This window comes from Schistocerca americana, chromosome 1 (assembly GCF_021461395.2).
Source record: "Schistocerca americana isolate TAMUIC-IGC-003095 chromosome 1, iqSchAmer2.1, whole genome shotgun sequence".
NCBI classification, from domain to species: domain Eukaryota; kingdom Metazoa; phylum Arthropoda; class Insecta; order Orthoptera; family Acrididae; genus Schistocerca; species Schistocerca americana.
In genome coordinates this window covers 562,400,827-562,422,129 of record NC_060119.1, presented here as the reverse complement: position 1 = coordinate 562,422,129, position 21,303 = coordinate 562,400,827, and positions in this window count along the sequence as shown.

Sequence of the window (21,303 nt, the reverse complement as noted above, 5' to 3'; positions counted from 1 at the left end):
AGGGCAGAGATATATTGTTTGCCGTGGTAGGTGCGTGGCGGTGAGAAGGTCGCGTCCTCTCTTCATCAAGTCACACCACAGCCTCCTCCCTTTGCACCGACTTAGCAAAAAGTGAGTCACATTCGTCTCAACAGCATTTCTGCTTCAGTGCATTGCTTGCTTTTTTTTATCTTACGGATACCTCTTTGGAAACATTTACCAAGTGCCATTAAAATTGTGTTTTTCGAACGATGATACTGATAGTAATTTTCTTACTCTGAATCATTTGCACCATGGAAGCATATTCAATGATCAGCCTAAAAATTCTCTCTTCACAATTTCCATAAAATGCCAATAGAAAATATCTAATACACCACATCTGCACCCCACTACATACGGTTAATATATCCTTAAGCTACAACATTAAATTATTTTAATACTCCATAGTAACTTTAGTTACCCTCTAGAATATTTATTGTTCGCAGATCTTATGGTCCGTTGGTCTTCAGTTCTGCATCGATTGAATCCAGTCTGTAGTTGAGTTGCCAACATTTCTCCGTGCTCATGGGTGATAACTGGGCATTCTTCTATATTTTGTCTTCCTGAGTGGTAATGGAGCAATTTTTTTACATGTTCTCTTGTCGCACCCCACCAGCATATGATTCCACCACTTGTTTCTGTAATGCACGAACGTTTCCGATCACTTGTAAAAGTTGTTCCGCTGCTCCCCGATGTTTAATCAACCTCGAACTGATCTCAAAAATGATTTTTCCAGGTTATGAATTCCACTTTTATTCTCATTTACCGAGTATACTAAAAGTAGTAGACGTAGTTCAAATCCCAGTAAAAAAAAAAGAAAAAAAATCTTTCGAAGAAATCTTGTGGTCCTAACGGTGGCGAAGAGCAATTCAGGGATGGCGACTGCATCATTCAACACGATCGAGCATCTGTTCATAATGCACGGCCTATGGCGTAGAGGTTACACGTCAATAACATCCCTGTAATGAACTGGCCTGCGCAGAGTCCTGACCTGAATGGTATAGAACACCTTTGGGATGTTTTGGAACACCGACTTCGTGCCAGCCTCACCGACCGACATCGATATCTCTCCTTAGTGCCGCACTCCGTGAAGAATAGGCTGCCATTCCCCAAGAAAACTTCCAGCACCTGACTGAACGTATGTCAGCGAGAGTGGAAGTTGTCATCAAGGCTAAGGGTGGGCCAACACCATATTGAATTCCAGAATTACCGATGGAGGACGCCACGAACTTGTAAGTCATTTTCAGCCAGGTGTCCAGATACATAGTGTTCAAATGGTTCAAATGGCTCTGAGCACTATGGGACTTAACATCTGAGGTCGTCAGTCCCCTAGAACTTAGAACTACTTAAACCTAACCAACCTAAGGACATCAGACACATCCATGCCCGAGGCAGGATTCGAACCTGCGACCGTAGCGGTCGCGCGGTTCCAGACTGTAGCTCCTAGAACCGCTCGGCCACCAGTGGCCGGCATACATAGTGTACTACGTATCGGTCGTGTGGGCACCGCAAAGAGAAGGTTGGGGTAACTACAGCGCGTTCCGTACGTGAATGGAACGGGAAGGAATTTTAATGTGCGGTACGAAGGGTAGTACCCTTTGCCACCCACTTCCAAATGGCTTGCGGAGTACAGATGTACATAATTTCTCCTCACGTTTAAAAAAGTTGGAGAAAGACACGCTACTGAGCTCTGTTCAAGCATACCTACCATTTACAAAAAATGTTCAAATGTGTGTGAAATCTTATGGGACTTAACTGCTAAGGTCATCAGTCCCTACGCTTACACACTGTTGTTGTTGTGGTCATCAGTCATGAGACTGGTTTGATGCAGCTCTCCATGCTACTCTATCCTGTGCAAGCTTCTTCATCTCCCAGTACCTACTGCAACCTACATCCTTCTGAATCTACTTAGTGTATTCATCTCTTGGTCTCCCTCTACGATTTTTACCCTCCACGCTGCCCTCCAATGCCAAATTTGTGATCCCTTGATGCCTCAGGACATGTCCTACCAACCGATACCTTCTTCTAGTCAAGTTGTGCCACAAACTTCTCTTCCCCCCAATCCTATTCAATACCTCCTCATTAGTTACGTGATCTACCCACCTAATCTTCAGCATTCTTCTGTAGCACCACATTTCGAAAGCTTCTTTGTCCAAACTATTTATTGTCCATGTTTCACTTCCATACATGGCTACACTCCATACAAATACTTTCAGAAACGACTTCCTGACACTTAAATCTATACTCGATGTTAACAAATTTCTCTTCCTCAGAAACGTTTTCCTTGCCATTGCCAGTCTACATTTTATATCATCTCTACTTCGACCATCATCAGTTATTTTGCTCCCCAAATAGCAAAACTCCTTTACTACTTTAAGTGTCTCATTTCCTAATCTAATACCCTCAGCATCACCCGACTTGATTCGACTACATTCCATTATCCTCATTTTGCTTTTGTTGATGTTCTCCTTATATCCTTCTTTCAAGACACCATCCATTCCATTCAACCGCTCTTCCAAGTCCTTTGTTGTCTCTGACAGAATTACAATGTCATCGGCGAACCTCAAAGTTTTTATTTCTTCTCCATCGATTTTAATACCTACTCCGAATTTTTCTTTTGTTTCCTTCACTGCTTGCTCAATATACAAATTGAATAACATCGGGGAGAGGCTACAACCCTGTCTCACTCCCTTCCCAACCACTGCTTCCCTTTCATGCCCCTCAACTCTTATAACTGCCCTTTGGTTTGTATACAAATTGTAAATAGCCTTTCGCTCCCTATATTTTACCCATGCTACCTTCAGAATTTGAAACATAGTATTCCAGTCAACATTGTCAAAAGCTTTCTCTAAGTCTACAAATGCTAGAAACGTAGGTTTGCCTTTCCTTAATCTAGCTTCTAAGTCGTAGGGTCAGTATTGCCTCACGTGTTCCAATATTTCTACGAAATCCAAACTGATCTTCCCCTAGGTCGGCTTCTACTAGTTTTTCCCTTCGTCTGCAAAGAATTCGCGTTAGTATTTTGCAGCCGTGATTTAGTAAACTGATAGTTCGGTAATTTTCACATCTATCAACACCTGCTTTCTTTGGGATTGGAATAATTATATTCTTCTTGAAGTCTGAGGGTATTTCGCCTGTCTCATACATCTTGCTCACCAGATGGTAGAGTTTTGTCAGGACTGGCTCTCCCAAGATCGTCAGTAGTTCTAATGGAATGTTGTCTACTCCCGGGGCCTTGTCTCGACTCAGGTCTTTCAGTGCTCTGTCAAACTCTTCACGCAGTATCGTATCTCCCATTTCATCTTCATCTACATCCTCTTCCACTTCCATAATAGTGTCCTCAAGTATATCGCCCTTGTATAGACCCTCTATATACTCCTGCCACCTTTCTGCTTTCCCTTCTTTGCTTAGAACTGGGTTTCCATCTGAGCTCTTGATATTCATACAAGTGGTTCTCTTTTCTCCAACACACCACTTAATCTAAATTATCCTGTGGACAAACACACACACCCATGCCCGAGGGACGACTCGAACCTCCGCCGGGTCCAGGCGCACAGTCCGTTACCATTTACACCTGAATGGTTTACAGAAACTGCAACAGTTTGACTGGGTTAGTATCCGCAAAGCCAATCAGTTCGACACGAAGTGGTGATCTGTGTCGGTACTAGAAATTTGTGGTAAGGTGGTATTGGACCAGACTGCTGAGGTCATCGGCCCCTAAGCTTTCACACTACTTAAACTAAGTTACACTGAGGACAACAGACATACACCCATGCCCGAGGCGAGGGAGGACTCGGACCTCCGACGGGGGAAGCCGCGCGGACCGTGACAAGGCGCCTAAGACCGCACGGCTCTCCCGCGCAGCTTGTCGTTACCATCGCAACACACTGTAGTGAAGGCCACGAATTCGTGCAGTTCACTGCTGGCAACTGGTGTGATCGACAGAACTTTCCCGGCGGCGGGCGGTATTCGCGAGAGAAAGTTCAGTGTTGAGGCAGGTTGCTGGGAGAGGGACGGAGGGCCTTGACACGGGCGGCGGCGCGGGCACGCTTTCCAGGCGGCGGCCAGCTTCCGGTCGCGGGCCACAGCGCCGGGCTCCGCCTCCGAGGCCGCCGAACCCCGCCGCAGCGGTCAGCGCGTCACGGCCGGCAGATCACCTCACGAACACTGCTCTGATAAGTGTGCCGACTTTTTCGCTCTCGCCCACTTTTGCGCGCATCGCGTTTTATCTTGTAAGTAGGTGTTATCTTCTGTTTCTTTGACCCACGTTTCACAGTTATGACATGTGAAAAGCTATGCTAGATCGTTTTTCACTTGACCTTCGAGAGCACGCTGCCCGCGTGAGGACGTGACTGTGATGCCATATTCGTAGGCAATGAGAAGGTCTCTACATCTTTCGAAAAATTTATGTACACGGAAAACAATCGGCAACTCTTTTTTTTTTTTACAACACCACACGAAAGACCGACAGCAGTACTGAGAATTTTTCGAGAACTGGAGGGGCTACGAAGACATCAAATGTACATGACCCCTCCCTGCTGCAGATATTATGGCCTTGATTAGCAGTGTTCTTGCGGTGCAAAAGTGAGTGAATATTTGCATTGTATCAAAAGGAAGAACTGTTTCTTGTTTCATTTTTAATGTTCTAATAATCCACTTGGAAAACAAAGTATACAGCGTCTAAAATTTATAATCTCTTTTCTTGTTAGTACAATGATCCGTTTAACTAACTAACTTCAAAATTTGAAATATCTAGATAATTGCTTACATTGACTCTACGACAAACCATTTTCTATTTACTTGGCTGAAACATTTTCCCCTCCAGTCTTTTGTTGGGAGACAGACGAGGCATTACTGAAAGGAGCGGCAAGAATTTAACAGTTTACAAATGGGGCACTTCAGAACAATCGAACCGCCGCGATATCTCAGGGAACGCTCATTGAGGATGGACGGCACAATGTAGTGTGTCACAAGAAAATTCCCTGCTTTACCACAACAGCTCACCTTTCTGAACACAGCTCTCTTTATTTTTATCTGCAGATCGGCGAGGCATCAGGCCACTGAATAAGCTGGAAGACGTCATTGTTCGGAAACGCAATCCGATCAGATCCGCGCAGCTTTAACTGCAAAATACTGCAAACAGTCAAGAAATGATCGGAATAAACATCTCGGGGAGTTCGGCCACAACTGAAAATTAACCAACGAAACGGCACTAATTATATCCGATCGTACGTGTCAGAACAATCAGCCGCCTACCTCGCCTATTCTGCCTGCAACATCTGAAGGAAACAGCATAAATGCTTAAAATGCAAGATAATGGCTTGAATTAATAACGATGCCGACACAACTGATAGATTTAAATAAGCGTTATCACATAAATATTGATATGCACTTGCATCCGTTCAGCTCGAGTTCCAACGACAGAAAGGCGATAGTGCAAGCAGAACATAAAAGGAATAATTTTATTTATTGCATCAGAAGTTTTATTCTTCTTATCATTCTTCTGAGCTTTTTTTTTTTTAATTTGTTCTCAATGGTTTTGCATTCACCGCGTTTATAATTTCTGGATGTTTCGGTATGTTAAATAAAATCTTTGGACAGGTATAGAAATCTTAGTTCCTTTTATAACTCCGTTATCAATTATGAGAATAAAAATTCGGGGAAACAAAGATGAAACGTTTTGCAATATTAAGAAGAAATCAGCTATTGACAGTTAAGAAGAAATCAGCTATTGGCAGAACGAGACTTTTGCACATAGTTGCTATGACGGTTGATTACGGAGGCAGAATTCGTCTTCAGAGATAGCCTTCAGAGAAATGTCCACAATGCTTCCAGGAGACTTCCAACATCGACTTATTCTCAAGCCCTTCCATCTGATTACCATTTGTGGTGGTCCGTCATTCCAAACTGCTCGTTTCCAGTCATCCACTGTCCCGGGGCGTCGCCCTTCACATCCCCTCAAGTGTCAGTTAATATTGACTGTAGGTATGCGTGGCTTACGAGGAGCTGCTCGATCATTGCACTCCAATGTTTTTAACTCCCTACGCACAGTCGTTGTTTTACGTGGACTGACGGCAGCACTTAGGACCTCACAGGCGATTTCATCCGCTGATTTCATGCGATTTTTTTACAACCATGACCTGCAACTCTCGACGATCCCTGGCCAACAGTACTTGAGCTCTGCCTGGTCTTGATTTAGCTACGGTTGTCTCTGCCTTTTCCACTTCATAGTCACGTCAGTAGTCGCCCTAGGCAGCTTCAGAAGGTTTGAAATGTCCCTGATGGATTTGTTACTCAGACCGGGTGGTGTAGGTGTTGAAAAATCGTGAAAACAGGTGTTTTGCAATATATCAACTATCGCACGGTTTCCCGCTGATTTCTCGGTGAATTTTGCTTGAAATCCTGACAATTCAATTAGGTTACCACCAATTTGTGATCGTTAGGCTCCGAAGTTCGTTTCTAAGAACCTCAAAACTCAACTGATCTCTCGCCTTTCCTTTTAGTTACGTTGAGGAAGGTGAAGGCCCATAGAACAGAACTGCTAACGGTGGCGGTACACGGGCGTCCTGTGCTGACGCGGAGTCAAAACAGCAGTCACTGGTGTGACGCCGTACCGCCTCACCCAAAAGGCAAAAGAAGCACGTCAAACATTATCAGCCAGAAAGAATATTATTATTGAGACACTAATGGAATTACGTCTATGGATTTCACAGCACATGGAAGGGCAATGGAAAACTAAAAACAAGCGAAGGGGTGCCTTGACTGCCGGTGTAGTGTTCTTGCAGAACCTCTGCCACATTCTGCTCGCCAAACGCAAGAATTGTTGCGTTATACGCAGTGTAGCAGGGAGTATCCGCTTCAAGCCCTCGTTCTGATACGTCAGCGCGTCGGCGTCGTGGACAACCTTATTGCCCTCTTGAGTGAGGAGCTAAAGCACTTGTACAGACAGAACATTCCCGCTTGCCTGGTGTATTCTCATGTTACTTAGACTCATTGAACCCTGTCCTGTCTAATGTAATGTATCTCATTCAAAACAAAGGAAGAAATTTGACTGAAACGAAATGTGTGTACTTCATTACTACGAAAAGATTTTGTTCGGAGTCGGGATACATCACAGGGACCGCAGCAGGAGCAAGACAAAGAAAGGTATGTCACACGAAGTTCACTTTTAATCAAATACACCTGCTGTCGCTAGAAATAAAACTCTTCCGTTGCCAAGTCCGCAGAGATCAGGTTAAGAGTCGTTGATGGGGAGCAGATAAGCCTGGTGACGGCGCACTTCGTTCAGACTCCCGAAAAAGTGGCCATAAATACAAAAAATAAATTTGGGAATTAAGAAATTTAGTTTAATAGGTTGGCTAATGTTGGACCTATTGAATCCCGGTCTTTAGAAGTGACTAGCTGTTTCTGCCAAAGGTTGAATCTCAGGTCCAAGGCAGCATTCATATGTGAGGCGTGCGCCGAGTTAGCCAGGCTTCGTCGTTCTGGATGGCGTATGTTTGTTCAGTGAAATCAGACCGATTTTTTTTAACTGAGGTATACTGCGATAATATGAAGTATAATGCGATAAAATGTTTTGCATTACACAAAATAAAAACATCGATTTGATTTCGTAACAAGAAATTTAGACTGCAAGGTTTGACTTATACACGATGCAAATGTACATATTGCAATGGCGCGCAAATCATAAAGTCACCAAACCAATCGCTTCCCAACGTAATGAGCCGGCCGTGGTGGCCGAGCGGTTCTAGGCGCTCAGTCCGGAACCGCGCGACTGCTACGGTCGCAGGTTCAAATCCTGCCTCGGGCATGGATGTGTGTAATGTCCTTAGGTTAGTTAGGTTTAAGTAGTTCTCAGTTCTAGGGGACTGATGACCACAGATGTTAAGTCCCATAGTGCTCAGAGCCATTTGAACCAGCCATCCCAACGTAATGAAGAACTGAAACACAGAAAAATTCTAGACATGTCATTAGCAACAGGTTCTCTAATGAACTATCACAAAATAAACACTTAAATGCATTTGGGCACTACTACTGCTACTGCTACTACTACTACTACTACTACTACTACTATTTGTAAAGCGTAAGTAATAAGAAAATGCCTCACTGTGTGAAGGCGGACGGAAGAAGAAAGACGACGCTCAGGAAGCTATACGGGCCTCAGTTAATTTTTAAATTGGAAAACGAAAATCATAGCAACGATGGTTATAGAGTAATACAGGTACAACGTACTAGTTTATTTTTGAAGTATAAAAACAGATTAGTTTATTACAGTATTTTATCTCCACTTTGAATTGAAAGTAACTCTCTTTAAACACAATCCCAGCCATATGTTCATATGACCTTTTTTGTTCCTATGACCTTTTTTGTTCCTTAACCTCTCTGGGATAGATTCCTACAGTTTTTCTCCAATTAGCAGTATGAACACATAGAAAATCAGTTATTGAATTACGTAATTCAAGAAAGAAATGTTAAACTGTAATCGTCCACAATACGGCCATTTCTGTTGCACCATCTTTAGCTATAATTAATTCCTTCTCACTGTGCCACACGAAACAGTACGGGCAAGGACACAAAATTTTCAATTTCTTCTTATCTACCTGCCAAGTTTCTTTAGAACATTCCGATTTGTCCTTCGACTTGTCTACGCCTACTTTTAGCCTGTTCAAGGACTTCCACGTGCACCAGACGAAATCATCCACCTCCGCTAGCAGTACCAAAGGTTACTGTCAGTTCTGCAGATACTCAGTTCTTGAGGCCAAGAGGCTTTCTCTAGCTTTCAGCTATGGCCCCGTTTAATGCCGGTGATCTGTTGCGGAATGTGTATGGATTCGAATTTTTGTATTGCTGGTTTGTAGCTATGCTTTCAGTTTCTCTGACATTCTCCCATGCAGCATCGAAAGTGAATATCCGAAAGAAATGTCTTTATTTAAGATCAGCCCTAAAGATCTTTTCAAAATTTCCAGGGAATACACGTATCAGAAGAGAAACTTTATCAAAATCTCTGCCGAGATTTCATTCAATTAATGAAAAGTCCAAAACAACATATACATTGGCTGCAAATACAGTTCGAATGAAAACACTTAATGTAACTAATCAATCGACAAAAACACTGAAATTAAGAAGTAAGATTAGAGCTTCACGTCTCAGCGCAAGCACGGTTAGGATGAGGTTGAGGAAAGATAACAGCAGTATCCTTTTCTGTATCAATGGAACCAGTCTTATTAGGGTAACCTAACGCCTACCTATAATCACCCCTACCTGTCTCAAGTACCTTATTTGTCTGTTTATGTTTAACGTGGCATCTGTGTCACCATGTTCTTTGGTTTAGCATCTATGTAAATGTTTTGTTCACATTTGATGTCAGTTTATATCACTGTAGTTAATGTATGTATGTAATTTCAAAAGCAATATTCTACAAAAGTTTTGAAATATTAAAACAGTATCTGTAGAACTGGTTAATGCATAGGGAAAAATAGATTTGTACTGGTGTAAAACATGGAGGGAAGTTCCTCCACAACGGAACCCGTTTGGCGGGCATAGAAAAGGTGGATTTGCTGGTAGAGCCGTAAGTAATCTTTGTGGCACAGGATAGTATGTGGTTAGCACGCAGACTGTTCATATCGAGTGTGCTGAATGAGCCAAGGAAAGCAGCTATATTGAACATGCCTCGGATGTGAAACATTACCGGTTAATCATCCATGGCATTTATTAGTTGGCTATGAATCACAAAAATCCGATGACAAGAAGATAAATTACAGAGCCTTCTATACATCAGGAGCCATCAGTACGTCTGCCGTCTTAATCTTAGTCTCAGAAGACGACAGCCACCAGCTTTTTCTCAAGTCATAAGCTGAGTACTGTAATCTTTAATGGACCGGTTATTTGCTTTGTATGCTAATAATAACTGTGTTTCGTTTAACTTTATGTTGAGAACCTTATATTGATCCTTAGTCATCTTGCCCAGACAGAATCCTATTCCTAGTGATGCAATACATCCGAGTGTCCTATTTAACTGAACTAGTTTAATAGTGATCATTAACTTTTGTTGAGTAGTAATTTACTTTAGTGTTCAGTTAGCCTTGTTTCTGAAATGCTCCACGTAAATTTTGATAACTGAAGAGCAAAAATTTTGTATAAGTGTAAATGCAAAGAAAAGAACTAATTACTTTACTTAAAAGCCATTCTTATTGAAATCCGTAACAAGTATGAAAAGTAACTGAATAAAACAGTGATCATAATAAGCTGCTATTGACCATTGCATTTTAAGAGATAGCTTAATGAATACCTGCTTCATAAGTTTATTAATGTGTTTATATTCGTGTATTTATGTTTAAAAGTGTTTCATTATTGTGTATTACTAGTGTGTTTGGTTATGTTCTCAGTCAAACGTTAGAATAGTTTCTGGGGCCCCATGCCAAAGGCTGAGACAGTATTACAAACATTATTACATTAAAAGTTCTTTTAAAGTGCAGCTATAGTTTTAATAGCTTTCGTATTCTTTAAATATTAACTGGCTACAACTGTTCATGTTATAACAGATTCAGAGACCTCCTATGTCATATGTACTCTTTAGTGTAAAGAAGTAAGTGCTCTCTAAGAAAACGAATGGTAATCAGATCGGTTAATATAACTATCTGAAAGTCATTTCAATGTCAATTTTTTCCAATGATTAAACTGATAAAAGCTCCTCATGGCCAAATTAGTAATGCTCTTCCATCAGTAAGGGATTTCATATAATGAACCTTAGAGTTCTTAATATATGTACAAATAGTAAGAGCTCGTTTGTTGCTAAAACGTTTGAAGATTCCACGTGTCTTGATTATGGCAAACTTCAGTTCCAAGGCTTGCTAGATTGTACTACAGTACCGTATTCTATTGATTAAATAGAGGTTAGCACCACGTAAAGACACACAATAGTTAATTTTCTTAATGAACAGTATAAACACTTGGTACCTCATTCTCTTTTACGTAGTTACAGTTTACTTTATAACTAATATTACTTTGGTTCGAACCCCTTAGTTCAGCTACTTCTCGGTACTGAACGTAATTATTCGGTTAACGAAACACAGCCCGATACCTTTATTCATTAGCACACAGTCATCGCCATTTTCAATTATTTTCATGGGAGTAACATTATCGGCGTACTGTTATTGTAGTAGTAGCCGGTAGTTTATAAAACCACAGAAACTCTACAAAAATGATAAGGTTCTCTGCAGAATAGGCGAAGAAAGGTATATATGCATAACACTGACTACAAAAAGGGCAGCATGATGGGAAAAGTGTTGAGACTTGAGGGAATAACTACGTTGGTGCTAAAAGCAGCCGTAGAGGGCAAAAACTGTAGAGGACAACAGAGACTGGAATGCGTACGACAAACAGTGTGGGAGGCTGGGAGTAGATACTACTCTGAGACGAAGAACTGGGCAGTGGATAGGAAATCGTGGCGGGTTGCGGTAGACTAGTCAGAGGACTGGGCGAAAAAAAAAAAAAGAAAAATCAGATAATGATTGGACGGCAAGTAGAGAATGCTGTCGACAGTTGGTATGACAGGAACGGCGAATAACCAAGTCCCAGCACACAGGCGGTGTGGGAGAATAGATGATGAATCGTGGGCTGCTAGCAGAATGAGGCGGATTGTAGTGCGCCTTACCGACGTGGAACTGCTGCTGGTATAGCGGAGCACGTGATTAGATCCATCTCTGAGGCGCTCAGAAACACTCATTCGGTAAAATATGATAATTCTGGAGTAAGGTAAGCCTGTCTCTATTCTTGTTTACTTTTCAAGATTGAAAGTTTGCACTCTGCTAAGCTCGGAACAATGACTACAGAATCATTTGAAAACTTGTGTTAAATATTGTGTTCAGCATGCGTTATCGTTGTAATTATTCTAAACATTTGTGTGAGTGGCTCATTGATGTTGTATTCATTAAAAGTTTTTAAACATTGGCACTTTCACTTAATAACAACCGCTTCTCAGATGCCGTATTTAGGAATCAGAAACTGAATACTACTTTTAAAATTAGCATTATTAACAACAACATGTTACTGAATTCTTTTCGTAGAATAATTCATTAAAACGAGAATTATGCATAACAATATCTTAGTCTTAAACTCTATGTGATCTATATCTTGTCTTTCATACATCTATTTTAACTATAATTATTATTGGTGTATCTTTAATAGTCAGACGCAGATCTATGCTATGTGCAGTTTCCACCATTTCACCCTTTTTCGTGTTACCAGCACATATATGACAGGGTTGACTGATAGACAATAATTAACTGTAGGTTTACTACCTTTTGGTTCAAAAACTCGATTTTTTAAAAATTGCATTTTTGAATCCATAAAAGTGTTTAGAATCCACCCCTGAAACGGTTTTTCCGAATACGGAACGGAAATGTTTGTTATTCGCGGTTGAACAAAAAAATGCACCTGCCTGAAATCGGCCTTTTTCACGCACCAGTTTTTTTTCTTTCGGAGGACGAGTTATTGTATCGGTGCTTGGGAGGAAACAAACGAAATTCAAATGAAGTTTGACCGCGTCTGTTTGGAAGTTAGCCCCCAAGCATTTGCATTCTGGTGCGAAGACTGTGGAGATTGCGACTTTCCTGGTAGTCAGCAGCTTCAACGAAGGGTGTTCAGCAATTCTAAAGACAATGACAACGATGGACGTCGCCCTGGGACTCTATTCGATGCAGTTCGCCAAGCGTTCGGACGACCACCGTATTCAAACGCCGAAAATCGCTTCTCACCGGCCGTACGGGCCGCTCTGGAGCAGCGGAGGATGGCCCAGATTGAGCAGAACGCCCTTTATGAGGAAGAGGAAGGACTAGTTTATGGGCCCGGAATAGTAGACTGCATTTATATGTAGTCAAAACTTCAAACGCGTTTTTCTCGAAATGACATTTTTTATCGCGCGATATGGTAACTTCAAATCTACTGAACCGATTGGCATGATGCTTTGTTTCCGACGAAGCTAACTAATTTGTCTAGGAGTTGTACCACTTTTACTCCGATCCACCAACTACAAACACTTTTACTTGGCCGACGAAGTCGAAAAACCTATGAAAAAAACCCTATTTTTTTCAAATGGCCGCCATTTTGTTTCCTATGGTCCAAATAACTTAAGCGACGTACAACTCCTATAGAATCTTATATACCTCGCTAACGTCAACTCAATTTTGATTTCAGACGAGCCGGCTGACCTGTGACATACCGCGCGTGGAGGTCTACATCGAAATTTTGTTTCGTTCCAACGGCACTTCCGCCTTTGCTCTTCAACATTTCCGGTCGGAAAAATTCCGGTTTGTAGAGGAAATATCAATACACATTTTGACCAAATTTGTCATTGATACCTATAACACATCCAGAGAAAAAAATTCTCAAAGAACATGCTTTTTTCGGGCCAAAGATAGTCAACCTCCCCTTAATGTCTGAGAGAACCTACTATTTACGGCATTTATAGCCCCAACCAACCCCCAGCTCGTCCACCTGAGATACGATTAGAACAATATCGATAAGTACGTGGTATAGGTCGCTAATGACTACCACCCTGTAACAACATTGCGTTCTGTCGTTAAAATAAATTCAGAGAGGAAATAGCGGTTGACCTTGACAGTTCTTTACTCTTCCGGTAAGGAGTCAACAGTTCGTAAAGTGAACCAGCTATACTTCAATAATACTTAGAGGAAAAAAGTAATATAACGCTATTATATTACATTATTGTCAAATCGGAATCAACAGACAAGTCATATTCAAGGAAAAAATTTTCAGCCATCTTGGGTAGTAGAGTACACTTACAGGAAATTTCCGCAGGCTTCAACGGCTATCAGATCCAGTTCAACCAGTTCTGAATGAGAACTACAAACAAAGTGATGGAATAACATTTCAGAATTTTCAAGGTTATAGGAGACCTTGAAGACTCTGGAAAGGAAAGGATGCGTATTGCTAAAGTCCATCAGCAGTAATAAGAGCTTTCGAACGGAGCTGTAAGAAAATATGAATTACGAGCAGCCTGTCGTAATGCCAGTAATATTCCAATCCCACGAGACGGCGTAAAGCAAGAAGTTTTGTTATGTGGATTAATAACTTCAGTATATTTTTGAAGCTCGCTACAGTGTAATATTTAAGTCTGATGCGCAAATGGCATGGCGCTATTTGGCATCGCGTGCCATTCGGTGTTACATAAATAATATTCGAGAACTTGGTATGTTTCGTTTTCTGACAAGAAGTGTCGAAGTCGATACCTTGATGCGATCTTATGTTCTACTTAATTGCTACTGCATAATGTGCCAAGTGCAACGAAATGTATATGGTAAGTTACCGAAAAGAGTGGCACTTGACTGATTTATAACTTCAATTAAAAGTCACCGCTCTGAGTAAGTTGCAATTTGCCAACTATTTCCTGGTAGTACAGGCCGCATCAAGCAAGTTGAAATGTGGGTAAAGTACTATAGTCTTCGATAAAATGACCCACTGCTTTTAAGTAACTCATAATCTTTAACACGCACAAAACAGGGTCCACAGCTCATGGTGTAGTGGCTAGCGTTGCTACCTTTGGAACACAGGATCCCGGGTTCGATTCATGGCCGGGTTGGGGATTTTCTCTGCTCAGGGACTGGGTGTTTGTGTTGTCCTCATTATTTCATCACCATCCTCATCATTCGTGACAGTGGCTAGGTTAGACTGTGAAAAAAATTGGACTATGAAAAAATTGTGACTTTGTACGGGCGCGCAGTTGAGCGCCCCCCCCCCCAAACCGAACATCATCATCATCATCGTCATCATCATCATCATCACGCACCAGACAGGAGTGACACCATTCGCTGATAGTGTCGCATAGCCAGTCGGGATGGCAAGAACTGTCCTTATTTTGAAACTCGTAAACGCAGTTGGGTAAGTTGTCTCAGCGGTACTTTTAGTTTGTTTGGTCAAGTGGACGGCAAACCGAAATAAGGAGGAACTTGAAACGCGTATGTATTCAGTACCAGCGATGGCGAGGCATGTCAGAATCTCTGACCAGAGAGTTGTTTATCGTTGCTAGTCTGCGCTTGACTGCGCGAGAGTTCAGTTGCGAGTTACACTCAGTCAGTGCTAGTAGTCGTGTGTGAGGAGTCGGCGGACGTCGACATAGGTCTCTGGTCACGATTCAGGACGAGGTATATTGTTATCAAAGGTAATGAAGCAGCATTGCGCTCAGCCAATAACATCTGTTAATTGTAATTAATTTGTTCAAGAAATGCCCCAATAATAATTTTGTTTTCAAAGCAATCGTTTTTAAGAAAAGAATCATTCCCATTGAAACAATATTTCCTATGCTTTTCCTCCCAGAATCAGTTTATCAGATTAATTATTGCACAGGGCCTAAGGTCAGCGCAGCTGCCCTTATAAAATTTATCAGGTTCACCATAACGTTAATTTTGTGGGGACTTAACATTTTTGCACATTTTTATTGTCATTGAGTTTTAATACTGTGGGAAGCTAACATTTGGCACTATTTGCAATTCTATTCAATTCTTTTCATTTTCATATTTTCACAGTGAGGTTACACTTGGCACCATTTACATTTAATTAATTTCAAAATTCTGCGGGGAGGTTACATAGTGTAACCTCCCCGCAGAATCGTGGGGACTTAACATTTTTGCACATTTTTATTGTCATTGAGTTTTATTACTGTGGGAAGCTAACATTTGGCACTATTTGCAATTCCATTCAATTCTTTTCATTTTCATATTTTCACGGGGAAAACCTCCGCGTGAAAATATGAAAATGAAAAGAATTGAATAGAATTGCAAATAGTGCCAAATGTTAGCTTCCCACAGTATTAAAATTCAATGACAATAAAAATGTGCAAAAATGTTAAGTCCCCACAAAATTAACGTTATGGTGAACCTGATAAATTTTATAAGGGCAGCTGCGCTGACCTTAGGCCCTGTGCAATAATTAATCTGATAAATTGATTCTGGGAGGAAAAGCATAGGAAATATTGTTTCAATTGGAATGATTCTTTTCTTAAAAACGATCGCTTTGAAAACAAAATTATTATTGGGGCATTTCTTGAACAAAATAATTACAATTAACAGATGTTATTGGCTGAGCGCAATGCTGCTTCATTACCTTTGATATCAATATACCTCGTCCTGAATCGTGACCAGAGACCCATGTCGACGCCCGCCGACTCCTCGCACACGACTACTAGCACTGACTGAGTGCAACTCGCAACTGAACTATCGCGCAGTCAAGCGCAGACTAGCAACGATAAACAACTCTCTGGTCAGAGATTCTGACATGCCTCGCCATCGCTGGTACTGAATACATACGCGTTTCAAACTTCACACTGTGGGAAGACAAAAGTCGTTCAAGGACTTCTTTTATGAAGACTGCCCGGTTCCTCCCGTTTTTTCCTTAGGGGGACTCGTCGAGTGTTGGGTCCGCGGTGACGTTTGGAAGCTGGCAGTTGAATCGTGCTAAAGCACTGTGCAAACACAAAAGCTGGGTGTCCTTAAGGCGGCAAAACTTGCCTCCTGCTTCAGTTTGTTTTATTGTAGCCGGCGAGAACAAATAGCAACGGTATTTGCAAACGCTACTTCTTTGGCTCTGCGCAAGTAACAGAAAACATTACACATACAAACACACACACACACACACACACACAGAGAGAGAGAGAGAGAGAGAGAGAGAGAGAGAGAGAGACAGAGAGAGAGTCTCGTGTGTATTGGGTGTACGCTTAGGCAGTTACTGTATGAGATGTAACTTACGAGAAGTACAGATTTAGTTTACCGACCTGAATTGTTGATTTAGATGAAACACCTTTGCTGTCAAATTTAACTCAGGGGATCAGAAGCAAAGGGGTGTAAGTAGGCCTACACTCCTTGTAGTTTTGAGAAAAGTGAAGTTAAAGTTCACAATGTTTCAAAATTGTCTTGAGTTTGTAAAACGGAATTTAAAATTTTTCTTGTACGTTAGACATAAAAATTCTTTGTAGCATTTTTAGTTTCCATGTTGGAATAACAGGTTAACATAAATAATGATCAGCTTTATATCACAATTCGTAAAAGTATGTATGCACTTGTGTCTCTTTGCTTCAGGAATATTGTGAATTAAGAAGAATGTGATTTATGTTTACTCTATATTGTTTTATTATCTTTTGTTATCAATTCAGTTTCCATAAAATTGCTGTTTAGCACCTCGTACGACAAAAAACTTACGTAACGCTACATAAACATTATGTCTTTTGTGATTTACAATTGTGAAACAAAATAAGTAAGATAAATAATACTGTTTAACGCATTATCTAATTATTGAAAACTTTCGCACACCTGGCTCACTTCTCTCTTCTAGTATATCATAGAAAAGTTATTTAGATAATACACAACATTAAAAATCGGTCCCTGCATGAATATAATGCATTTTGTTGATACAGCATTTAATAGTGCTACAAGATAAGAAACAGTCCATTCATAACATTGTTCCAGAGAGTCTCTGGTTTCAGTCCTTCAAGTGGGCCATGCCGAGTTGTTCTTCTTGGTTGTCCTCCTTCATGTGGAAGCCAGCGGAAGAATCCATGATGGATAAGTGGGATGAGTGGAAACATGTCCAGAAATTTTTTTTTATTTAGGAAGCTCAAGCTTTGGAAATTGGTTATACAGAGGTGACAAGATGACATTCGTGGGAGTTTTGCTTTTTCTGTCGGGTTTGTTAGACACAAGCGCATAAGTACCTCTTTGGTGGCAAACGTTTAGTGACATGTTGTAACTAGTTTTCTCTTCTTTCACCAGGGAACTGCACACAGCGAGAATTCACTTCTGTCCGTTTGCTACAACGATTTTACGTGCTTTATCGTGATCTATATGCACTTTTCTGGGAAATGTCACTTGTACACCTTTGCTTCTGACCCCCCCCCCTCCAATTCAGCAACATTTTTTCTACCATGGATTTACAGCTGAATCAGTTTTTTTAATGAATGAAAAAAATACTTATTGATTTGAATGCTCGAAACGTACAGTGGCGGCCATTAAAATTGCAACACTATGAAGCCAGTATGCAAGAAAAATTAAATTGGTAGGAAATGTATTACATGTTCAGACACACAAATGGTTAGAATTTCACCTCAGTCACACAAGGTAGTTAGGAATAACGCCATCCACAACCTGTATATAATGAAAAATTATGTAACAGGTTTCTCATTGTAATTCGTGTTTGAATTTTAGCCGTTGCACAGAAGATAGCGTCGGAGAAAAACTGCATATGTCTCAGATGTCGACAGTGGCAGATCATGGCCTATCTAGACCGTCCTTAATCGTTCCGCAATATTGCGTCTCAAGTCGGTCGGGATCCCACGACCGTCGTGCGAAAATGCAATCAGCGAGTTCAGGAGCGCCATGCTCAAGGCCACACAGGATGTTAGCAGCCCCACATGATCAGAGTCTGAGAGGATACACATTTGCTCGCTCGACCGCACAGGATTGGCTACAACTGTTGCGGCTTCCATCGACGCAGCAGCAGAGAGAGGCGCGCCGACAGCGGTGCGCCCTACGCCAACACTGCACACAAGAATGGCATCACATCTACTCTTCAGACGAGTCCCAGTTACAGAAACCGCGCAGAATATCGTGCCCGGTAGATGCGTTGTCGGAATGGCACACCTGCAGAGAGCAGCAGTGGTGGGGGTTGCGAGCAGGTGCTGAGCGCTGGAGGGCAATTGCCATTCTAAACTGAAGCCTACAGTCACATTTCTTGCATATGTTAAGTGGAGCACTTCCTCGCCCACAGTTGCATGATGGCCATTTAAAAAGATCTACTGTCACTTCTGCTGTGGTTACCACCTGGAAAGAATTACACTGAAAATGCAACGATTTATTTTCGCTTGGCTTGTTAACCATTTGTTACTTGCAGAGAAGCGTCATTAGTGGCGATTTTTGAGTAATACCTACACATTTCTCTTGTTGCCGCATTAAAATTTGCTTCTTCCACCAAAACATAGCAGAGTTTACATAGTGACACCTCACTAACATGTTGTGCAGACGCAATTGCGAGAGAATTCTGAAACAGTGTGTTATTAAGTTTATTACCAGAGGAACTGAGGAAATGTAAGGTCAGTAGCTTATGAAAAAGCACAATCTCTTACAAAATAAGCGTGTAATGTCTTCATTTATGTAGCATTTCTTGTGTCCTCATCTATTGATGGCCCCTAAAAATTACATTCTTTCATCGGAAAGGTTAGTGGAATAACACAGTAGATAATGAAGTTTTGCATAACAACCATATAGCAAAATACTCTCCTCTTTGTGTGCTATCATTTGACAAAATCTCATTTCGATATCTCAAAACGTTTTTCAGTTATGAGTAATGTTGTGAATATTTCACTTCGGATTTGTCGCTGATGTGGCGCGATCGCAAATGAGTGTGTTACATCAGATCAGTTTTATCGAGACTGGTGACAGACAGAGACCTCCACCCAAGTATTATTAAAAATTCGTTATGTTAGCTAAATTTCATACACAGCAACATATCATGTAACGTGCACCAAACGCAAAATCACAGCAATCCCTACTTTTCATTGGGAACTTTTTCGAATTTCGCACAGTGTGTTACTTCTATTTAAATATCATAGCAACTCTGTCCATTAACGAAATGATGGAAACATCATCGTGAACGTGACAAATAAAGCTATAAGCAATGCAAAAAGTATTTTGTTTACTTAATCTTCTTCCTCTTTTGCTACTGCCTGTATCCCACATTGTGCGCAGGGTCGGCAGGGTTAAGTACGGATTTGGCATGGTTAATTTTAAGGGGTGGCCGGATGCCCTTCCTGCCGCCACCCTATACCCCCCGGGACGGAATTAGTGTACCCCAGCCGTCGGCGTTTAGTGTAAATCGTGAAATAGTGCGAATATGTTTCAAATGTCTGCGAGTCGTGGAACTGAGGCAGGACGTGGGGACCAGCCCGTTATTCACCTAGTAGGATGTGGGAAACCGCCTAAAACCCACGTCTAGTCTGGCGGGCACACGGACCGTCGTCGTTAATCCGCCGCACAGTGGGTCAGAATCCCAAAAAGCTGGTTAAAATATAAGTAGTTGTTCAATTTGCACCAAACTTAGTATGTAAGGGTTTACGGAGTTTCTGATTAAGAATATGATATCAAAAAGTGAAAAAAACAAAATGGCGGACCCAAGATGGTAGGCTCTATGTACACTACTATCATTTTTTACGTATAAAAGTAATTTTTAGGGAACTATCGAGGTTACTGGTGATGACAGAGTTCAAAAAATTTAAAAATGGTGGATAAAAGATGGCGGTCAAAATCTATGTCTTTTTATTTATTTATATTTATATATATTTATTCATATAAAAGTCAGTATTTAGGGGTTATTGTAGTTAATGCTTAAAAAATAAACCAAAAAAGTGGAAAACTCGCAGAAAGGACCAAATATAGGTTACAAGATGGTGTAAAATATTCTACATCTACATCTACATTGATACTCCGCAAGCCACCCAACGGTGTGTGGCGGAGGGCACTTTACGTGCCACTGTCATTACCTCCCTTTCCTGTTCCAGTCGCGTATGGTTCGCGGGAAGAACGACTGTCTGAAAGCCTCCGTGCGCGCTCTAATCTCTCTAATCTTACATTCGTTATCTCCTCGGGAGGTATAAGTAGGGCGAAGCAATATATTCGATACCTCATCCAGAAACGCACCCTCTCGAAACCTGGCGAGCAAGCTACACCGCGATGCAGAGCGCCTCTCTTGCAGTCTGCCACTTGAGTTTATTAAACATCTCCGTAACGCTATCACGGTTACCAAATAACCCTGTGACGAAACGCGCCGCTCTTCTTTGGATCTTCTCTATCTCCTCCGTCAGACCGATCTGGTACGGATCCCACACTGATGAGCAATACTCAAGTATAGGTCGAACGAGTGTTTTGTAAGCCACCTCCTTTGTTGATGGACTACATTTTCTAAGCACTCTCCCAATGAATCTCAACCTGGTACCCGCCTTACCAACAATTAATTTTGTATGATCATTCCACTTCAAATCGTTCCGCACGCATACTCCCAGATATTTTACAGAAGTAACTGCTACCAGTGTTTGTTCCGCTATCATATAATCATACAATAAAGGATCCTTCTTTCTATGTATTCGCAATACATTACATTTGTCTATGTTAAGGGTCAGTTGCCACTCCCTGCACCAAGTGCCTATCCGCTGCAGATCTTCCTGCATTTCGCTACAATTTTCTAGTGCTGCAACTTCTCTGTATACTACAGCATCATCCGCGAAAA